Below are 21391 nucleotides of genomic sequence, written 5' to 3' on the forward strand. Positions count from 1 at the left end.
TCTGAACTCCTACCTCTACTATACATTCATCACAGTAGCCAAGATATGTAATTAACCTAAATGATCAACAGATGAATGGATAAGTAAATGTTACTCATGAACACAATGTCATACTATTCAGCTATAAAAAAGAATAAAATCCTGTCATTTATGGTAACACAAATGAGCCTGGAGGACATTACATTAAGTGAAACCAGTCAGGAGGAGAAAGATAAATATGACATGTTTTCACTCATATGTAGAAGCTAAAACTGTTGATCTCACTGAAGTAAAGATTAGAAAAGTTGCTACTCTAGAAGCTGACAAGTGATAGTGGAGAGATAAAGATAAGGAGAGGTTGATTAATGTGTACAAAATTAAAGCTAGATAGGAAAATTGTAGTGTTCTATAGCATTGTGAGGTTATATAATTAACAATTTATAGCATAATCTCAAAAAGGTAGAAGAGAGGATTTTGAATGTTTTCAATACAAAGAAATGATCAATATTTGAGGTGATCAGTGTGCTAATTACCCTAATTTGATTATTACATATTGTATACATGTATTGAAATATCACTCTTTACCTCATACATATGTCTAATTATGTCTATTAAAATGATTTTTAAAACTCAAAAAAGATATAATTATATATTCAATTAAGCTACAGAAGATTGGGGAAGTGATTTATATTAATCAGCATCCTGAATAAAGTCATAAACCTTATTGACTTAAAGCCCAGATATTACCTTTATCTTAAATTCAGCCAGCTTAAATGAAACTAATTAATACTGAAACAAATATAAATATTGCACTCTAATGCAGAAGTTATAGCCTCTTATTCTATTGTCCTTCCTTTGATGATAGCATTTCTAAGAGAAAAATAAATAATGTATTTTTTACTTTCAGGCAGCCGAGAAATTTAAATTGGATGTATCGGTAAGAGATATTGTGGCCTTCCACAAACTACTTAATACTTGTTTTCCTATCTTTATTTATAAAATGTGGATTTAAATAGATAATTTTGTACTGCATTCTTGGGATTTCTGAAAAATGAAGTTTGTTTTGAATGGTACACCAATGAGGTGATTTTGAAAACCCAGCACTTGAAGTATATACAAAAAACCACAAATGACTGGTATGCTTAGACCAAATCACTGAAGATTATTGTTTTCTTTCTTCAATTTACCATACATACACAGTACAGCCAACCTAAAAATCTACTTGAAAGATTTGTGGAAAACTTAAAAATAAAACTTTTTTAAAAAATGAAAAAGAATTAAAAGATAGAGTTTTTCACCTTTTATAGTTGCACAAAGTGTCACAGGTATTATCCAGTTTTAAGATGTGAACAATTTGCAATGGAAGTAAACCCAAGATAAAGGGAAATCACATGAAATTGCACAATACTGTATGAATCTATTCCTTACTTATTTACATGTATAAAGCTTGAGAAGAAAAAGTACCGCTTAAAGACTTATTGAATACTATGTACTAAAGAGGAAGGTACCAAAATATTAATAAGTCTACCACTTAGGGGCACAAATAATTACAGTGCTTTTATTATATATAGACTGAAAAATGCATACTGATTCTATCCAGTCCTCCTTTTTTGTTCTTTTTCACATTATTCCTCTATATTAACGGGGGAGGCAAACTCATTTTAGTAAAATAATATATTCAAATAATGGATTTATTTCTGCTTCATCAAAAATCCAATTCAAAATGAATAGAAAATGTAGCTGGGACATGGGTGCGGTGGCTCATGCTGGTAATCCCAGCACTTTGGGAGGCCAAGGCGGATGGATCATTTGAGGTAAGGAGTTTAAGATCAGCTGGGCCAACACGGTGAAAATCCATCTCTACTAAAACAAAAATTAGCCAGGTGTGGTGCCACGTGTCTGTAATCCCAGCTACTCAGGAGGCTGAGGCAGGAGAATGGTTTGAACCTGGGAGGTGGAGGTTGCAGTGAGCTGAGATTGGCCACTGCACTCCAGCCTGGGCAACAGACCGAGACTCCATCTCAAAATAAAACAAACAAAAATGCAGCTAGGTTATAATATGTTTCATGTCATGATGGCAGAATTAAATTGGAAGATCACAGAATTTACTATTTTAGGTATTTTTTTAATGCACCTATCCTTCTGCATTATTTTCATAGAAATGGAGGAGGTGTCAAAGGCACCTGCAAAATTGTACCTGCAATATTTAGCTCCACTTTTGGTAGGTGATTTCTCACTAAGTGATTACTTGTTGAATGGTAATTATACCACAGCTGAAGCACAACTGTTGGAGACAATGAGGAAAGATTGTAGGAATAATTTGATGAGGGAAAGAAAATTAATTTACAAATAGAAAAAGTGGGTACTGACTAGGAGCAAGAATATCTTTCATTTACACCAAAATAGTGTCTGTACCTGTAACATGAGACAGTAAAGGCACTTCTCAAATGCGTACCTGATGCTGATGGAGAGTCATGCATTTTCTTCATTGCTTTTATATAGCTGGCTTTATAATACATTCTGCCATGAACTAGGTGGGTGACATTGGACAAAGCACTTATCTGGTCTTCTGTTTTTCCTGTACCTCTGCTATCTCATGTGAAAGTTGATAATAATAGGTTCATGTAATTTTTTACACAATTAAGTATATGAAGATATAAAGCACTTAAGACAGTGCACACATTAAGCATGACGTTAGGTATCATATATTTTCTCTTCATTATTTTATACATTCACTATATTATGTATTGTGTATAATAGAGTTATAGTATGATTTTTATAATTAACAACAAAAACTTGTAAAATGTTTAGTGTACCTTTTATGTATGCTCTGTATTAACTATAATATGCATATGTATTATCTGTCACTATTATTTTTATATATCATATATTTTACCACATTATTTTATAATAATACTGTATTAAATAGTATGCTTTTTAACATATACTATTGCTATATTACTATATTGTTATTTTACCAGAGAGAATTATATAGTAGCAAGTAAAGAGATTCCTTAAGATACTTTTATTGAATTATACCATACACACAAAATAATAAACAAATCACAACCAAATTAATCAGTCAGATAATAATTAAAAAAAGGAAAAACTTTATGTAATCAGCACACAGATAAAGATACAGTATTGTTAGAACCCCAGAAGCTCCTTTGTGCTTGCTAGTGAACAGTGGGTTCTCCAAAGCACCACTCTTCTGACTTATAACTTCATATACTAGTTTTATTTGTGCTTTTAATTCTACATTGATAATTTATGATTATGTAAATTTATGAGCTACAAAATGCTATTATTATTTATGAAATCACTGTAAAATAAGTAAAGCTATAACCTCAAATACTTCATATTTTTGTGGTGACAAACATTTGAAATAACTCTCTGAATAATTTTGAAATGTGCAATAATCTTATTATTTTCTGTATTCACCATACTTTGCAATAAATCTAAAAAAAATTCTCCTATATAACTGAAAATATTCTGCCCTTTGACCATCCTCTCTCCATTTCCCCACCCTCTGGACTCTGTAACTAGTGTTTCTGTTTCTATGAGTTCAATTGTTTTACAATCCAAATATGAGTGAGAACATGTGATATTTGTCTTTCTATTCCTGACTTATTTCACTCAGCATAATGTTTTTCAATCCCTTACATGTTTTATTGACTGACAAAATTTTCTTATTTTATTTATATATGTATTAATTTATATATAAAATTATATATTTAAATTTATATACAATAAATTTCTCTATATATTTATATTATATACATATATAATTACATTATATATAAATATATATTATATAGAATATAAACATATATAATATATATTTATATTATTTTTGCTATTATATACAGTGCTATATAATATATATTTGCTATTATAAACAGTGCTATATAATATATATTTATTATATTCTATAGAATATAAACATATATAATATATAAATATATATTATATAGAATATAAACATATATAATATATATAAAATATGTATATTTATACATATATATAAATTTAAATAATATATAAATTTATATATATATATATATAAAATAAGGAAATTTTGCTGATTACATAAAGTTGTTCCTTTATTGCATTTTAGGTTCTGGGGTACATGTGCAAAACATGCAGGATTGTTGCTTAGGTACATACATGGCAATGTGGTTTGTAGCCTTCATCCCCCATCACCTATATGTGGCATTTCTCCCCATATTATCCCTCCCCAATATGCCTAGCCCCTGCTGTCCCTCCCTTATTCCCCACCAAGAGACCCCAGCATGTGATGTTTCCCTCCCTGTGTCCATGTGTTCTCATTGTTCAACACCCGCCTGTCAGTGAGAACATGCAATGTTTGTTTTTCTGTTCTTGTGTCAGTTTGCCTAGAATGATGGTTTCCAGATTCATCCATGTCCCTACAAAGGACATGAACTCATTGTTCTTTATGGCTGCATAGTATTCCATGGTGTATATATGCCACATTTTCCTTGTCCAGTCTATCAGCGATGGGCATTTGGGTTGGTTCCAGATCTTTGCTATTATAAACAGTGCTCCAATGAACATATGTGTGCATATGCCTTTATAATAGAATAATTTATAAATCTTTGGATATATACCCAGTAATGGGATTGCTGGGTCAAATGGAATTTCTATTTCTAGTTCCTTGAGGAATCGCCACACTGTCTTCCACAATGGTTAGACTAATTTACACTCCCACCAACAGTGTAAAAGTGTTCCTATTTCTCCACATCCTCTCCAGCATCTGTTGTCTTCAGATTTTTTAATGATCATTAGTCTAACTGGTATGAGACGGTATCTCAATGTGGTTTTGATTTGCATTTCTCTAATGACCAGTGATGATGAGGATTTTTTCATATGTTTGTTGGCCTCATATATGTCTTCTTTCGAAAAGTGTCTGTTTATGTCCTTCACCCCCTTTTGAATGGGTTTGTTTGTTTGTTTTCTTGTAAATCAGTATTAGTTCTTTGTAGATTCTGGATATTAGCCCTTTGTCAGATGAGTAGATTACAAAATTTTTTTCACATTCTGTTGGTTTTTAGTTCACTCTAATGATTGTTTATTTTGCTGTACAGAAACTCTGGAGTTCAATTAGATCCCATTTGTCTATTTAGGCTTTGGTTGCCAATGCATTTGGTGTTTTAGTCACAAAGTCCTTGCCTATACTGTTGTCCTGAATAGTTTTGCCTAGGTTTTCTTTTAGGGTTTTTATGGTTTTAGGCCTTGTGTTTAAGTCTTTCTTCCATCTGGAGTTTATTTTAATGTAATGTGTCAGGAAGGGGTCTAGTTTCCCCTTTCTCACATGGCTTTCTGCACATGTGCTTTCTGCACATGGCTAGCCAGTTTTCCAACACCATTTATTAAACGGAATCCTTTCCACATTGCTTGTTTTTGTTAGATTTGTCAAAGATCAGATGGTTGTTGTATATGTGTGGTGTTGCCTCCGAGGCCACTGTTCTATTCCATTGTCTCTATCTCTGTTTTGGTACCAGTACCATGCTTTTTTGATTACTGTAGCCTCATAGTATAGTTTGAAGTCAGGTAGAATGATGGCTCCAGCTTTGCTCCTTTTGCTTAGAATTGTTTTTAGCTATCTGGGCTCTCTTTTGGTTCCATATGAATTTTAAGGTGTTTTTTTCCAGTTCTGTGAAGACAGTCATAGGTAGCTTGATGGGGATAGCATTGAATCTATAAATTATTTTGGGCAGCATGGCCTTTTTCAGGATACTGATTCTTCCTAACCATGAGCATGGAATGTTTTTCTGTCTGTTTGTGTCCCCTCTTATTTCCTTGAGCAGTTGTTTATAGTTCTCCTTGAAGAGGTCCTTTACATCCTTTACATCTGTTGTTAGTTGTATTGCTAGGTATTTTATTCTCTTTGTAACAATTGTGAATGGAAGTTCGTTCTTGATTTGGCTCTCTTTAAATCTTTTATTGGTGTATAGGAATGCTTGTGATTTCTGCACATTGATTTTGTATCCTGAGACTGCTGAAGTTGCTTATCAGTTTCAGGAGATTTCGGGCTGAGACAATGGGGTCTTCTAAATATACAATCATGTCGTCTGCAAATAGAGACAATTCGACTTCCTCCTTTACTAATTGAATACCCTTTATTCCTTTCTCTTGCCTGATTGCTCTGGCTAGAACTTCCAATACTGTACTGAATAGGAATGGTGAGAGAGGGCATCCTTGTCTAGAACCAGATTTCAAAGGGAATGCTTTCAGTTCTGATCATTCAGTATAATGTTGGCCTTGGGTTTGTTACAAATAGCTTTTATTATGTGGAGATATGTTCTGTTGATACCAAGTTTATTGAGCGTTTTCAACAAAAATTTCCTTATTTTTTTAAGGATTAGTAGTATTCCATTGTGTATGTATACCAAATTTTGTTTCTTTATTCATCTGTTGATGGACACTTAAGTTGTTTTTCTACCTTTGCTATTATGAATATTACTGCAATGAACATGGGAGCTTGAACATCTTGTTAACAAACTGATTTCAGTTGTTTTGGGTAAACACTCAGAAGTGGGATTGCTGGATCATATGATGACTCTTCTTTTAATTTTTTGAGGAAACTTCATAGAGTTTTTTATAATGGGTCTACTAATTTACATTTACACCAACTTTGTACAGTGGTTTGAATTTCCCTACATCCTTACCAACACTTATCTTTTGTTTCACACCATTCTGACAAGTGTGAGATTATGTCTTTTGTAATTTTAATTTGCTTATCTGTTGTCATTTGTATATCTTTGGAGAAATGTCTAGTCAAATCTCTTGCCTTTTTTTTCCCTTTATTCAGTTGTTTGAGCTTCTTAAAAAAATTATCATTATAGGCTTAGAGTATTCTAAAATGTGATTCTGTTTTACTTACACTAATTTATGTTCTCATCTATGTTTTATTTTGTTAATTAACAGCTATTGTTTCAATTTAAAGAATTCTCCTTAGCAATTTCGTTAAGTCAGGTCAAGTGGTGAGGATCCTTAGCTTTTGTTTGTACAGAAATGTTTTTATTTTCCTCTCACTTCTTTTTTGTTTGTTGTTTGAGACAGAGTCTCTTACTCTCACCCAGGCTGGATTGCAGTGGTGTGATCTTGGCTCACCACAACCTCCACCTCCCAGGTTCAAACAATTCTCCTGCCTTAGCCTCCTGAGTAGCTGGGATTACAGGCATGCACCATCATGCCCAGCTAAGTATTATATTTTTAATAGAGATGGGGTTTCATTATAGGCATGCACCATCATGCCCAGCTAAGTTTTGTATTTTTAATAGAGATGGGGTTTCATAATGTTGGCCAGCTTGGTTTTGAACTCCTGACCTCCAGTGATCCACCCATCTCAAACTCCCAAAATGCTGGGATTACAGGCATGAGCCATTATGCCCAGGCTTTTCTCTCAGTTCTTAAAGACAGCTTTGCTGAGTTAAGTATTCTCATTCTAAAGTGTTCTTTGTTTTTATTCTCCTTTGGCTCTTTGACTATATCATCCCACTCTCTCCTTGCCTGCAGGATTCCTACTGAGAAATCTTCTGATAGTTGTATCAATACTACTTTGTATTTTATGTTTCCTATCTCTTGCTGCTTTCAGGCATTTTTCTTTGTCTTTGGTAGTTAATGACTCTGGGAACTTCCTCTCTTTGTTTTCTTGCTCTTTTTCTCACCATGTGACACACCAACTCCCCTTCACCTTCTACCATGAGTAAAAATCTTCCTGAGCTTCTCACTAGAAGCAGATGCTAGTATCATACTTCTTGTACAGTCTGCAGAAGCATGAGTGAAATAAACCTCTTTTTAGAAATTATCTAGTCTCAGATATTCCTCGCAACACAAAGCAGGTGAATACAGATAGTTTTATTTGTCTTATTGTACTCCTTTTTTGGTATAATTTGATTGGAGTTTCTACACTTCCTATACCTGGGTGTTGGCATGTTTCTCCAGATGAGAAAAGATATTATTTCTTTTCTTATGCATTCCAGTCCTTTTTCTCTTTCTCATGCTTCTGCAGCTCCTCTAATGCAAAAATGTGCCCTCTTGATGATGTTCCAAAATTGTTGTAGGCTTTCTTCATTCTTTTTTCAATCTTGTATCTTCTTGCTCCTTTAACTGCATAATTTTGATTGTGTATTTTCCAACTCACTGATTTCTTCTGATGCTTAAGTCTGACATTAAAGCTTTCTATTTTGTTTTTTTTTTTTTTTTTTCAGTTTACTCATTTCATCACTAAGATGTCTGTTTGGCTTAAAACATTACTTCTTTTTTTGCCAGACTTCTCACATTTTTTAATGCAGTGTTTTCTAAATTTTATTAAATTTTCTATCCCTATATACTTATAGTTCACTAAGCTTTTTTGAATATTCTAAATTTGTTGTTAGTAGTATTGTAGATCTCCATTTTTGGGGGTTAATTATTGGATCTCTAGTTATTTGTTTTGGAGGTGTTAGGATCCTCTGATTTTTTATAATCCTTCTGTCCTTGCATTGTTGTCTGCACATTTGGGGAACTGACCCTCTATTTCTGGCCTTTACAAATGTCTTTTGGCAGGGATAGCTCATCATTATCTAGCCTAGCCAATGATTTAGAAGGGCAGCTAGTGATGACCCAAGGTAGGCAGAGCTTATTTGGAATTCTCTAGTTTGCTGGTCATTGCCCTTAATGTGTTGTTGGGTGGGGCTGCTGGCTTGGCATTTCTGTCTGCTTATACCACTGTCTGGGCTCTGCTCTGAGGCAGAGTTACTGAATAGATGCTGCATTGGCTTCTAGTCGGGCCAATTACATGATCTATTCCCTAACTGTGTACTTTTGTTCTTTGGAATCAGCAATTTGGTAGACTTGCAGGCTAGGGTAAGCCAAAATTACAACTTGAAGCAGACAGAACCAGAGTCTATGCTCCTTAGAAATGGGTGATTGAGAATTGGCTCCATGTCACTGTGCAGCCATGGGGTGAGATTTTGGCTGATTTGAATGACAGTCATACTCCCAAGATAAGGAAGGAAGTTTAGCCCCTATGTTTCCCCAAAATGTGCAGACATGGGAGTCTCTTTGCCTGGGCGGGGTCAATTTGGTTTAGAGGAGCTGCTTCTTGACTTTACAGATCAATGTGATTTAGCCACTACTCTTCCCAGAGATACATGAAGATGAAAGTCTCTGTGCTAGTAGTCACTGGGAGTGCTCCTCAGCTGAGTGGACCTGCTGCTTGGCTTCTCAGGTCAAACTTATCTAGCCCATTACCTTCTCCAAAACTGATGAAGGCACATATCTCCCAGTGTGGTTAGGATTGGCTCTGAGGCTGAGCAGGTAGGCTAGCAGTCTAGAAATCCAAGCTAGGTTGAACTGCCTACCATGCTTCTGAAGGCAATCACCTCAGCTTTGTGGGTGAGCTATGAGGTTGGCTAGTATCAGTGATCAAGCACCACAGCTGGCAGGAAAAAAGAGGCACCAACAAGATCCACATATTGGTCACTATGACATCTGTTTCTTTTCTTTGTTTCTATCTGATCCTGAGAAGTCTAGCTGCACTGTTTTCCCTGGCATTCCATTCTTGGTGAGACCACAGTGGGCTTCCTGGGAAGAGTCTCATAATGCTAGAAAAGCTGCATGAATACTCTTGGTGTTCCCTTCCATGTGTAGAAATGGTGGGCCCAGGGAAATCCTCTCCATCTGGCATTGTACAAAATTAAGGGAGGGGGATGGGTGTCATGGTCAGAATGAAACTGTTCTTATCCTTCTAATTCAAACCTAACTTGGTTCTATAGACTGCATGGGTGTCTCAGGCTTATTTCCAAGTGTTGAGCTTTTCAAAATATATTCTATTCTAAGGATAATTGCTGGTTGAACTTTCTTTTGCAGGGAGGTGGGTAGTAAAATTGGAAACTTCTTATTCTTCATCTTGATGACTATTTTTGAACTTTATATAAATGGAAACAGTTTTCTTTTGTGACTGATTTCATTTGGTTTACATTTTGTTTGTAAGTTTCATCTGTGTTGTTGCATGTAGCATTTGCTCATTCATTTTCACTTCTATAAATACTATCTTATGAACTCATCATTTTTGATTGCTGCATAATATTCCATGGTGTATATATGCCACATTTTCTCAATCCAGTCTATCATCGATGGGCATTTGGGTTGGTTCCAGGTCTTTGCTATTGTAAACAGTGCTGCAATGAACATTCGTGTGCATGTGTCCTTATAGTACAACGATTTATAGTCCTTTGGATATATACCCAGTAATGGGATTGCTGGGTCCAATGGAATTTCTATTTCTAAGGCCTTGAGGAATCGCCACACTGTCTTCCACAATGGTTGAACTAATTTACACTCCCACCAACAGTGTAAAAGTGTTCCTATTTCTCCACATCCTCTCCAGCATCTGTTGTCTCCAGATTTTTTAATGATCACCATTCTAACTGGCGTGAGATAGTATCTCAATGTGGTTTTGATTTGCATCTCTCTAATGACCAGTGATGATGAGCATTTTTTTCATATGTTTGTTGGCCTCATATATGTCTTCTTTCATAAACTGTCTGTTCATATTCTTTGCCCATTTTTGAATGGGCTTGTTTGTTTTTTTCCTGTAAATCTGTTTGAGTTCTTTGTAAATTCTGGATATCAGCCCTTTGTCAGATGGGTAAACTGCAAAAATTTTTTCCCATTCTGTTGGTTGCCAATTCACTCTAGTGACTGTTTCTTTTGCCGTGCAGAAGCTGTGGAGTTTGATTAGGTCCCATTTGTCTATTTTGGCTTTTGTTGCCAATGCTTTTGGTGTTTTGGTCATGAAGTCCTTGCCTACTCCTATGTCCTGAATGGTTTTGCCTAGATTTCCTTCTAGGGTTTTTATGGTGCCAGGTCTTATGTTTAAGTTTTTAATCCATCTGGAGTTAATTTTAGTGTAAGGTGTCAGGAAGGGGTCCAGTTTCTGCTTTCTGCACATGGCTAGCCAGTTTTCCCAACACCATTCGTGTCGTCTGTAGGGTCATGGTTGAATCTGGAGAACATCATTCTCAGCAAACTGGCACAAGAACAGAAAATGAAATACCACGTGTTCTCACTCATAAGAAGAGAAGAAGAAGAAAGAAGAAAGAAGAACAGGAGGAGGAGAAAGAAGAGGAGGAGGAGGAGAAGGAGGAAAGAGGAAGAAAGAAGAAGAAATGGGCCAGTTTTGTTGAATTCTCTCCAGTATGAAAACTTCCCCTGTCTCCTGAATGAAAGTCATCATTCTGTATTTAATCAATATCCAGAAAATGATATTCCATGTTAAGTGTGACATTTTGTTTTGTGTTTAGTTGGGAATGGAACCAGCTGATTGAACAGGCTGCAGTGCTGCCCTTATGAATCAGCACTTGAGTCTGAAATGACCAATATTCATAATTTGAAATTGGACGTCTATCACACAGCCCCTGCCCTATATCTAATTTGCTTTTTATTTCAGCATATCACAGTTAGCCTGAGCAGACAGTACTTCTGTGAGTTCTCAACATTTCTTCAACAACTCTGAAATAAATATGAGATTTATAGCAAAAAATATAATAAATTAAAAAATAAATAAATAAATACTATCTTACTATGCAAATAAACTATAAGTAGCTTCATTTATTGTTGTTATTGTTCTCCTGGATAATATGGCCAAGATAAGTACATTAAACATGCTAATAGTGGGCATACATTATCATATCTATCTTCTCAATAATTTACCAATTCACCATAAAGATGTCATTTGTTTTGGGATTATATATTCTTTATCAGATTGACGCATCTACTCTTACTTCTCTAAAATTTTAGAAAAGAGATGTCTGTGATCAAATGCTTTACTACATCTAGTGAAGTGATCATATAATTTTCCTTTGTTTTTCTGTCAGTGTGATGAATTTTATTACCATGTAATTAAGAAATTCAGAATAAAAATGAGAATATAGTTATCCTTTGAAGAATTATAGGTATGCAAAATATGGTAGGTAAAGTTTAAACTTTTATAATGATTTAAGAACAATTATTGCTTACATGGATTTAAAAATCAGAGACACTGAAAAATTATTCTGATTAATAATCTCTATTTATAAATAGAGGGATAGTTCCAAATAAGCTGGTAAAGTGGTTCTATGAAATTCAATGTGTGTGACATTGAGAGAAAGACATAAAATCATGGCTCCCATCCATAAAGAAAAAAGAATTGGTCTGTAAGGTACATAAAACATTAATTTTTCCTGATCTGAGACCAAGTACACCACAAAAGGAAAGTATATGCTACCTATAAAATATCTGGTTTCAAGTCATAACTTAAAGACAGTTTTACTATGCTCACCTAAATTCAGAATTCAATATGATATTACATATCTACTTTGGGATTATAAAAGCAGGAAGGAATCTTTGATGAGAAAAAAAGTGAAAGCAGACTAGCACTTTCTTTGTAGAAAGTGAATGATATCTTTGACAGGCAGATAAAATTTAAATGGCTTCTTTTGGTTCAGGATTGTTCTTTACATTTTTTTTTTCTTGGAAATATCATTGTACTATTTCAATAACCTTTGTTTCCCCCTCAACTACTAAATACCCTAGTTTTGTTCTGTTTTTTTGAGATGGAGTCTTGCTCTGTCGCCAAGCTGGAGTAGAGTGGTACAATCTTGGCTCACTGCAACCTCCGCCTCTCAAGTTCAAGAACTCCTCCTGTCTCAGCCTTCTGAGTAGCTGAAACTACAGGCATGTACCACCACACCTGGCTAAATTTTTGTAATTTTAGTACAGACAGGGTTTCACCATGTTGGCTAGTATGGTCTTGATCTCATGACTTCATGATCTGCCTTGTTCAGCCTCCCAGAGTGCTGGGATTACAGGCATGAGCCACTGCACCCAGCCTGAATACCCTAGTTTTTTGAAATACCACATGGTAAGTGATTTCTTTATTCTGCTTGTTACTATATGCCAAACAGGGTACTGAGCACTGAGGATATAGCCATGAAGACTCTGGCCTTCAGGGAGCTTTCATTCAAATGCATATGTATCCTAATACTCAGAATTCAAGTTTAACTGCAGAAAAATAATTTTAAAGAGGATTGTAACGCTTTGAAGTCTGGAGTAAAACAAAACACTATGTGAAACCTTGAAGGTTTTTGAAAAAATATTTTATTAGCTATTTTTTATATTCTTTTTTTGAAAATGCAAATGAGAGAAATCTGATATTATGGCCAAAGATTAAATTTTAAGTAATTTTTAAAGTACATTTTTAAATGTTGGTAGCAATGCATGTGGTGAGAACTTAACAGGATGAAGGGAACAGGTCTTCCAAAAGCAGCAATCTAATGCTTTCTGACTTTGTAAAGTCAAACCTAAAAAACTGATGGTGAAAATTGTAACATTCCTAAAACAATATGCATATGATTGGCAGATATCAAAGAAAACTCTCCCAAATCAATGCTTTTGCTTTCTGTGCTGTTCACTAATGAGGGAATATAACCCCATTATGCAAGAGATATATTGTTACTTTATAACATATATTGTTCTTTTCTTTTGCAAGGCAGATGTATGGACATGTCTATATTTGGTTTAATATTTTAATAAAGCATTTGGGAAAATAAATCTACCACTTCTTTATTTTCATGCTGCTTATTTCTTCTGGCAAACTCCCATCATAATATTAGTCAATAGCCTACATGTGAAAATGAAAACAAACAAACAAAAAAAGCCTTTTAAAATATAGAAGTAATTCTGGTAGAAGCCTTTAAAAATATAGAAGCCAGCATGGTGGCTCACACCTGTAATCCAAGCACTTTGGGAGGACGAGGGTGGATCACGAGGTCACGAGTTCAAGACCAGTCTGCCCAACATGGTGAAATCCTGTCTCTAGTAAAAATACAAAAGTTTCCTGGGATGTGCTGGCTTGTGCTTATAATCTCAGCTGCTCGGGACGCTGAGGCAGAAGAATTGCTTGAACCCTGGAGGCAGATGTTATGGTGAGCTGAGATTATGTCACTGTACTCCAGACTGGGCCACAGTATAAGATTCCCTCAGAAAAGAAAGAAAAAGAAATAACTCTGCTAAACTCAAGATACATTTGGCAATTCATTTTGAATAACACCAACCCATCTATGAAAACATATTGTCAAATACTTTTATTCATTTAAATACATTATATAAGTTCTTTTTTTAGTAGCTTTCATATTTCTATCAAGAAGTCTTAGTTTTAAATTCCCCAAGCTTTTTTTTTTTCTGTTAAAAAATGGCTTGGGAAAGAAATATATTGTTGTGATGTTACCTGAAGTTCTGTTTTAATACAGAGTGCTCAAATACCTGATTTATGAGATCTAATAGACTCAGACTAGTCTTTCATTTTTGTCTACTACTTTTCTTTATATCATCTAATATTGAATCAAAAATATATTCCTAAGCCTCAATAGAATATTGTCTTAAGCTGCACTTTTCTCTAACTCGAAATGTCTAGAAATATTTCAGTTTAAAAGAACCACTCAATCATGGGAGAAATGCTGTTGTAACTATTTTAATGTTTTCCTGCCTTGAATCTTATTTTGCCTAGATTTCCCTGCAGTGAGAGAGGCTCACCCATGTAAGATTTCTCAGATGACTTGAATATGTACTCCAGCATTGAGAATTCTACCTACTTTAACAAGGGAGTCAACTAGCCTGCAGAAGTAGTGTTTAGAGATTTGTACCTTCTTTGAATATTCATTTCACATAGTTGCTGATTCTTAAGAATGTGGCCTGCATATGATTTCTTGAAAGCTGTGCATGCAAAAGAATCTATTTCAGAAAGGCATCATTACCATAGAAATGTAAAGTCATCATTGTCTTTAGGAAGGAAAAATAAAGAATGTAAATTAACATTTTCCTTAGTCCTACCATATTAAATTTCTGTAAATAGTAAAATTATTAAAATCATTATTCAAGCATAAAGACATTATTTTCCTATCATACATGTTTATTAAAAATGATGAAATATAATTCCAAAACTTGTTACATGAAAAATATTAAATATTTAAACATTTATACTGTAGAGACTTTAATATTTGATTTCTTTGAAATTATATAGGAATTTTAAGGCATTCCATTCTCTAGTTAATTTTTCTACAAGATCATATTAATAGTGTGTCTTCCGGTAATGGTGTTCTTATAGGTACAATAAATGTAAGTCGGTTCTTTCTTCATTTCTGGCCAGTTGAATTTCAGAGCATGTACTTTTGGACTAATTTACTATAGAAAATAACTTACTGTAAAAATGGTGGGATTTTTAATCAATGATATTATTTAGATATTTATGAAATAGAAAGAAATGATCAGGAAAAAAGCAAGATTTCATGATGCTTGAAACTTAAACCATTATTGATGGTATTTAGTGAAACGTGGGGGTTTAAATGTACAGTGTTGATTCTGACATTTTGGTGGTCACTCAGATTGTGATTTTGATTTCTTTTGAAAGAAAACAAAGCAAAACCAGCTGTTTGCTTCATCAGAGATAGGCACCATTATAAATGCCATCAGTGACTTTATGAAAAGGTATTGGTGAAAGATCTTTCTTTCTTTGCGGCGTGTCTCCTCACTGAAGCTTTCCATGTAATAAACCACATTTCAATATTCTATTTCTCAATCTTTGTACTTCATATTACAAGAGAAAAAAAGGAGAAATATCTTTCTCTTCTCTTCTTCACCTAAAACTTTGTGACACCTACCTTCTAGTTAGCATGTGAATGACTAAAATCTATTTATTAAATTAATCTATTTATTAAAATTTATTTCACTCAACGATGCATTTCACTATCTTGTTTCATTAGCATATTTCAAGATAATTATTATAGAAACCTTTTTTAAATGAAAGAACCAAATGTACGTTATTTTTTAATCTATTTAACCTGGTTTTGACCAGAAGAGAATAAACTCAAATAATTTTTGGTATGTGAGCTAAGTTTCTTCACAACTACCAAAATAGTTATCATATTAAGAATGAAAAATAACATACACTATCAGTTTCCAACTACAATAAAATCATGAGGTTAAAATGTTTTTCTCTATAGGAGATGATTTTGTTACTAACATTCTGAGAAACAGTAATGAACAATTGCAGTTTTCCAGCTATATTGCTGAAAGTTTATAAACAATTTCTAGAACTGGAACCAAAATAGCAAATGCTATCTAAAAAGTTTCCTGACAGTTAAGAACAAAGCCTAGTTTCCTTGTTATCATAGCTTGTAGTCCCCTCAAAATTACCATGATATAAAAGCTTGGATACCGGTACTTTATTTGGCAGATAATTCAAAAAAATGAAATCCAGAGAATGGGAAAAATAATAGTGGAAGAAAAAAAAAGTCAGTATAGAATGTGTTAATGAGTGCATAGTTGGGATTCTGCTAAGTACCCTCTGACAAAATGTGTTGAATGTGCTTCTGGATAGACCCGCTGAGGGATGGTGAGGCACAACGTTTTTTTCCTCATAATCACAGGTAAACCAAGGAAATATGGAGTGCTTTATCAAAAACATTGGCTACTATCTCCCTCTTGAACTGGTCAGATATGCTTATGTCTAATATCGATTCCACTGTCACTGGCATTTCAAAATAGTGGCGGTACTCAGTATCTAACATGAGAGCTTAAATTGAGAATGTTAGTAAAATCTATTTGCTGCTACAGATTAAAGACCATAATCTATATTCAACACCTTCTTTCTCTACTTCCCATTTTGAAGACCCACCATCTTAGTGGGCATTGTTACTGTCTTAAGTCCGTTGCCTCATGAGCACAGATCTTCATTCCTGAGGTTTCTATGCCTCTCAATACTTCAGTGTTCTCAGCCCATGATTGCTACAAATGCTCACTTATTCTCATCACCAACAAAGAAGCACTAAGGGAAATCCCAGTGAATCTCACACATTCCAGACTCATGCCTCCATGCCCTGATTTTGGAACAGCAACTCTAGCACCTCATTTTGTCAGTTATAACAATACACCTTGCAGATCTCTGCAGGTACATTTAATTGCCTGAGCTCTGAAATTAAGTCTATGGACTTAATTAATAGTCCACTTCTCATGGACTATTCCCAGCCAATAATTGAGCATGTCAAGGATACTAAGGCAAATCTATTTATAGGAGGTAGAGGACTCCTCTGGCAAGCAACTTGGATTCAAGGACTCCCTAACAAACTTATCAAACTCTATTATAATTGCGTTGAATCAGATGCTTCCACCCAATCTTTCTTCTTCTCTCTCCTTTACCTGGGATTAGATCTTCATCAAAGTTTTATAGCATTGCAAGCTTTCTCCTTACTCTTTCCCAATTTCCCTCATAAATATTGCCATTCTAAAAATATGGCAAATGGCTAATCCTATCTTGGTATCTTTTTCTTGGAGGACCTGGCACAACATAAGTGATACCATGCTGCAAACTTTAGAGAAGATTCCATAGCAGAGATAGAGGAAGGTGACTATTTAAAGCAAAAGTATAGAAGACTTGCTGCACTTATGAACAACTCTGGAAGGCCATCTCAACTTCAGAACTCCCTCTGCTCCTGTTGCTTGAGGTACTTTTTGCAACCTAAACATCACAATTCAACTTCTTTCTTTTTTCAGTTCTGCACTGTCATAGCCTTTCTGGTGTGGTTCCTGATAGCACTCTCCAATCAACCCCCTATAAGGCAATCTCCATTTTGGGAAACCCAACCTCTGACTGCAATTGCAAACATTATTTTCTATTTTTGTTATAGAACTTTATATTAAATTTACATTGCTTGTTAATGCTTTTAAGATGATTTTTTGCAAAATTTGAAAGAGATTTGAGCTGCAGATTTGTGTTTAGGCCACACAGACAAAGCCCTGAAGGAACCCTGAAGAGAAAGAGTGTTTGAATTTGCACAAATTGATGAAGCTTAGGGCTTCCCCAGTCATAGGCTTGGGAAAAGGTTTAGGAAAGAATACTACCATCACAGGAGTCCTCAAAAGACATCAGATTATTAATTTGATTTACAAATCTATGATGTTAAACTGTTAGGGAATCTATGAAAAGATTGTTGTGGTTTGAAGCCAGAACACCACTGGGAAATTAAGGCTAAAGTTCAGGCTTGGGTATTTTCTACTTGAATATTGGAGTTGAAGCCATAAAAAGGAAAACATGGTTTGAAAAAACTTATTTAGTTCAAAATTGCTGACAACCTTCTCTACATTTGCAATCTTAAATTCACTCTGACACTCTTCACTTTTTCTTACTGTTTTGCTACCATTTTTTGTTCTTCATACCATGCAACCTTTTGTATAGTTTAGTTATTAATCTTGTATATTGTTTGCCTACATTGTCTATAGCGTAGTTTCTACAAGGGCAAGGTTTTCTCTTTATATCACTATGAAATTCCCAGAACCTGGAGTAATACCTGGCTCGTATTAAGTTCTTAATAATTATATGAGAATAAATGAATATGAATGAATAAATAAATTTCAAAAGGGTTTATATAAGAGAGTTATATAATAGAATCCAGCCTTTTCACTGAAGTGAAATGAAATTTATTTTTCTAAGAAAAAGGATTACTGTACCCTGATCTGCAATTTAAGTAAGGAAGATGAGTTTTACTTTTGCTTATATGTGAAATATACTAAGACAGTGCTTTTAAAACTTCATTCCACTTACAAGGAAATCTTGTTAAAATGTGTATTCTATTTCAATTGTTCAAGTGGTACCTGAGATTCAGCACTTCTAAAAAAACACCAAGTTGATGAAGCTGCTACTAGTTGGAGGCCATACTTCAAGTTGTAAGATGCTAAAGAACCAATAGATGGCATATACAAGCAGATAGTGTAGCATATTGAAAACAACTCTGGGTTTGAATCAGAAGCATGAATCTGTGATATCATAATGTCACTAACTAGCTTAATATTTTATGAATTGTTGTGCATGAAATTATATATCCATTTAAATATCATACTTTCAACTTAAATTATGGGTTTCAACTTTGCCAGGCAAAACAATATATTCGGTAGTATGCCACAGCTAAATACACAAATGAAAACAATTATCTTAAACTTTTGATCCAGATAACAAGTTAAAAAAAGAAGTTAAAATGATTTAGTTTATTTCTGTTCAAAGTCCTCTATAGGTGGAAACTGATTTCTAGGTTAATATTTGGTTAAACAACTAGCTTGGAAATTTATAATTATTTGAGATTGAGGAAGAAACTAGGTGAGGCACAATAAATGAATCACAAGGGGATAACTATGAAAATCAAGATGGATATAAAGAAGGTATTGTGCACAGTAAAGTAAAAAAGGAAGCATCAAATTTTGATTTACTGCTGCAAAGTAGAGCTTAAAAAACTATTGCTGATATAAGGAGACAATCTAGATTATCTTGTGAGAAGGAAAGCATAACAAACAAAAATTCTTGACAGTATTCAGATTAACAACCTTGTAGTTGGGATTGTTGGTAGAACCAGTTAAATAAAGGAAAATTAGGTGAGATGTGGATATATGTTAAGTATAAGACACAAAGTTAGAAAAAAATTCTCTTTTTTCTCTCATTCTTTATCTGAATATGTTAACTATTCTAATGTGAAGCAGATTCTATGTTCATAATTGATTTAAGACTAGAAGCATAAATTTTCTCTTTTGAATTCGATTAGAGTCTACTGTGCCATTCCCTCCTATGTACCCAAGGGTTTGTAGGTAAAGATTAAGGGCATTTATCAAACTAGGTCAAAAGAAACATATTTTACTGTATATGTAAATAACTATTTTTAGAAGATAGTCTTAATAGTTTCTTCTTAATACTTGTTAGTAATTATCAAAGGTCATTTTTCCAGTTTTACCTTTCCAAGTTGTTAGAATTTTGACTTGTTTCAATGATTTTACACCCAAACGTTATAGTCTATGAGACAAAGTAGACATTTTAAGTTACTAATGATCACTATTTCTTATTTGTAAATTATTCCTTACTACTCTTTCTTAACTTGTTAGTTATATTTTATATGTTAGTGAGAAAGTGAAATACAAGTATTTTCTGCATTACTGTGCAGATGTTTGACTACTTTTGCTCTATGGCTATGAATTTTGAAATATCATCAAAATTTTGATTCATTTTTCTTATTTTATAATTGTGATTAAAACACAGAATAAATACTCCTAAGAACATATTTGTCATTTTCTTTACTTATTTTGCCTGATTGCCTTTAGGAGAATGATGTCAAATAAGAATTGAACTTTGACAGCCTTAAAGCAAACAAATACAAATAACATGATTATAAGGTTTCATTTTTTAAGTTGGCAATGCAGATTCTGGTGGTTAAAGATCCTGAAGTTTTTCATAGACAATTTGGCACCTCTGAAAGAAATAGCAAGTTGTTTCAAAGCTTTGATTGGCTGTGACAGAGAAATTAGAAAATTCAGCACCACTTGATAAAACAGCTGAACCAATTTTAAGCCTCCAATTCATTTTCTCACAAATATTTCTTGAAATTAAGGGCATAAGTAAGTGAAAAAGAAGCCAAATTGTTTTAACATTTGTAAAAAATGGGAAATTAAGAAGTAAATTATTTCTTTAATGCACAGCTCTGTATCGGGAGAAAATTTCATATAAGAAATTTAATGGAAATGAATAATGAAATTATCTTATCATCTTTTGGTAAAAATATGCTGAAATTATTTTGCCCAGCAAAATCTTATGACAGGGACTGAAGAATGGCAAGTGGTTTGCTTCCTCACCACCCTTTGGTAACTTTTATTTTTCTACTCTAACTACATTTCAGTAGAGCAGGTTAACATCTTAAAAGTTATCGTTAAAAAGTCTTTATTTATATTATTTCTTAGGTCTCTGAATTTTAAAAATTCTGAGTTATTATTGGAAATTTTGACAAAGATCCTAAATGGGATTCAACTCTTGCACAAAAGAATTATAAACATTTGTTTTATACTTTTGCACAGTAAAAACTTCCTGATTGAATTAAGTGGCTTCCTAGGTCACACCTGATTGCCTGTATATCTTAGCACATCTCTAAGTTTAGTGATTCTAAATATTTGAGACATGTGACAAAGATAAAAGTCATTATCAGTTATTTTCATTTGTCTACTCTGTAATGTCAAAGCATAATTGTCAAAAACTTAAAGCATGATTCTCATACAAATATACAATGATCACATTTCAAAGATTTTGTTCAATACATAAAGGAGAAAAACAGTGAGATCAAAAATCTAATCCAAATGAGAATTTAGAAAAACAAAAGTTTCATAGTACAGACTTTACCTAAGTTCAACATGGCAGTTAATGTCCTACAGGGCAATAAAACCATAATTTTTCGGATGGCATTTTGCAGGAAAAGACATTCACGTAAGGTCTACAAATTAGTATGTAACTTTGAAGGGTCTGAGGTCTTAACTTTTTAGTAAATTTCAAGGTCAAATGAAAGTA

General features: G+C 33.8%; 1 protein-coding gene across 2 annotated transcripts in view; it reads left to right on the forward strand.

The window, feature by feature from the left end:
* LOC144581786 (uncharacterized) overlaps positions 1 to 20118 on the forward strand; it is a 66812-nt gene extending 46694 nt beyond the window's left edge. For both annotated transcript variants that reach the window (XM_078366825.1, XM_078366824.1), the window contains exon 3: positions 17356 to 20118. The gene's annotated coding sequence lies outside the window, so the exon portion shown is untranslated. The remainder of the gene's footprint in view (positions 1 to 17355) is intronic.
* The last annotated feature ends 1273 nt before the right edge of the window (positions 20119 to 21391 follow it).

Source organism: Callithrix jacchus, chromosome 3 (assembly GCF_049354715.1).
Source record: "Callithrix jacchus isolate 240 chromosome 3, calJac240_pri, whole genome shotgun sequence".
Lineage (NCBI taxonomy): Eukaryota > Metazoa > Chordata > Mammalia > Primates > Cebidae > Callithrix > Callithrix jacchus.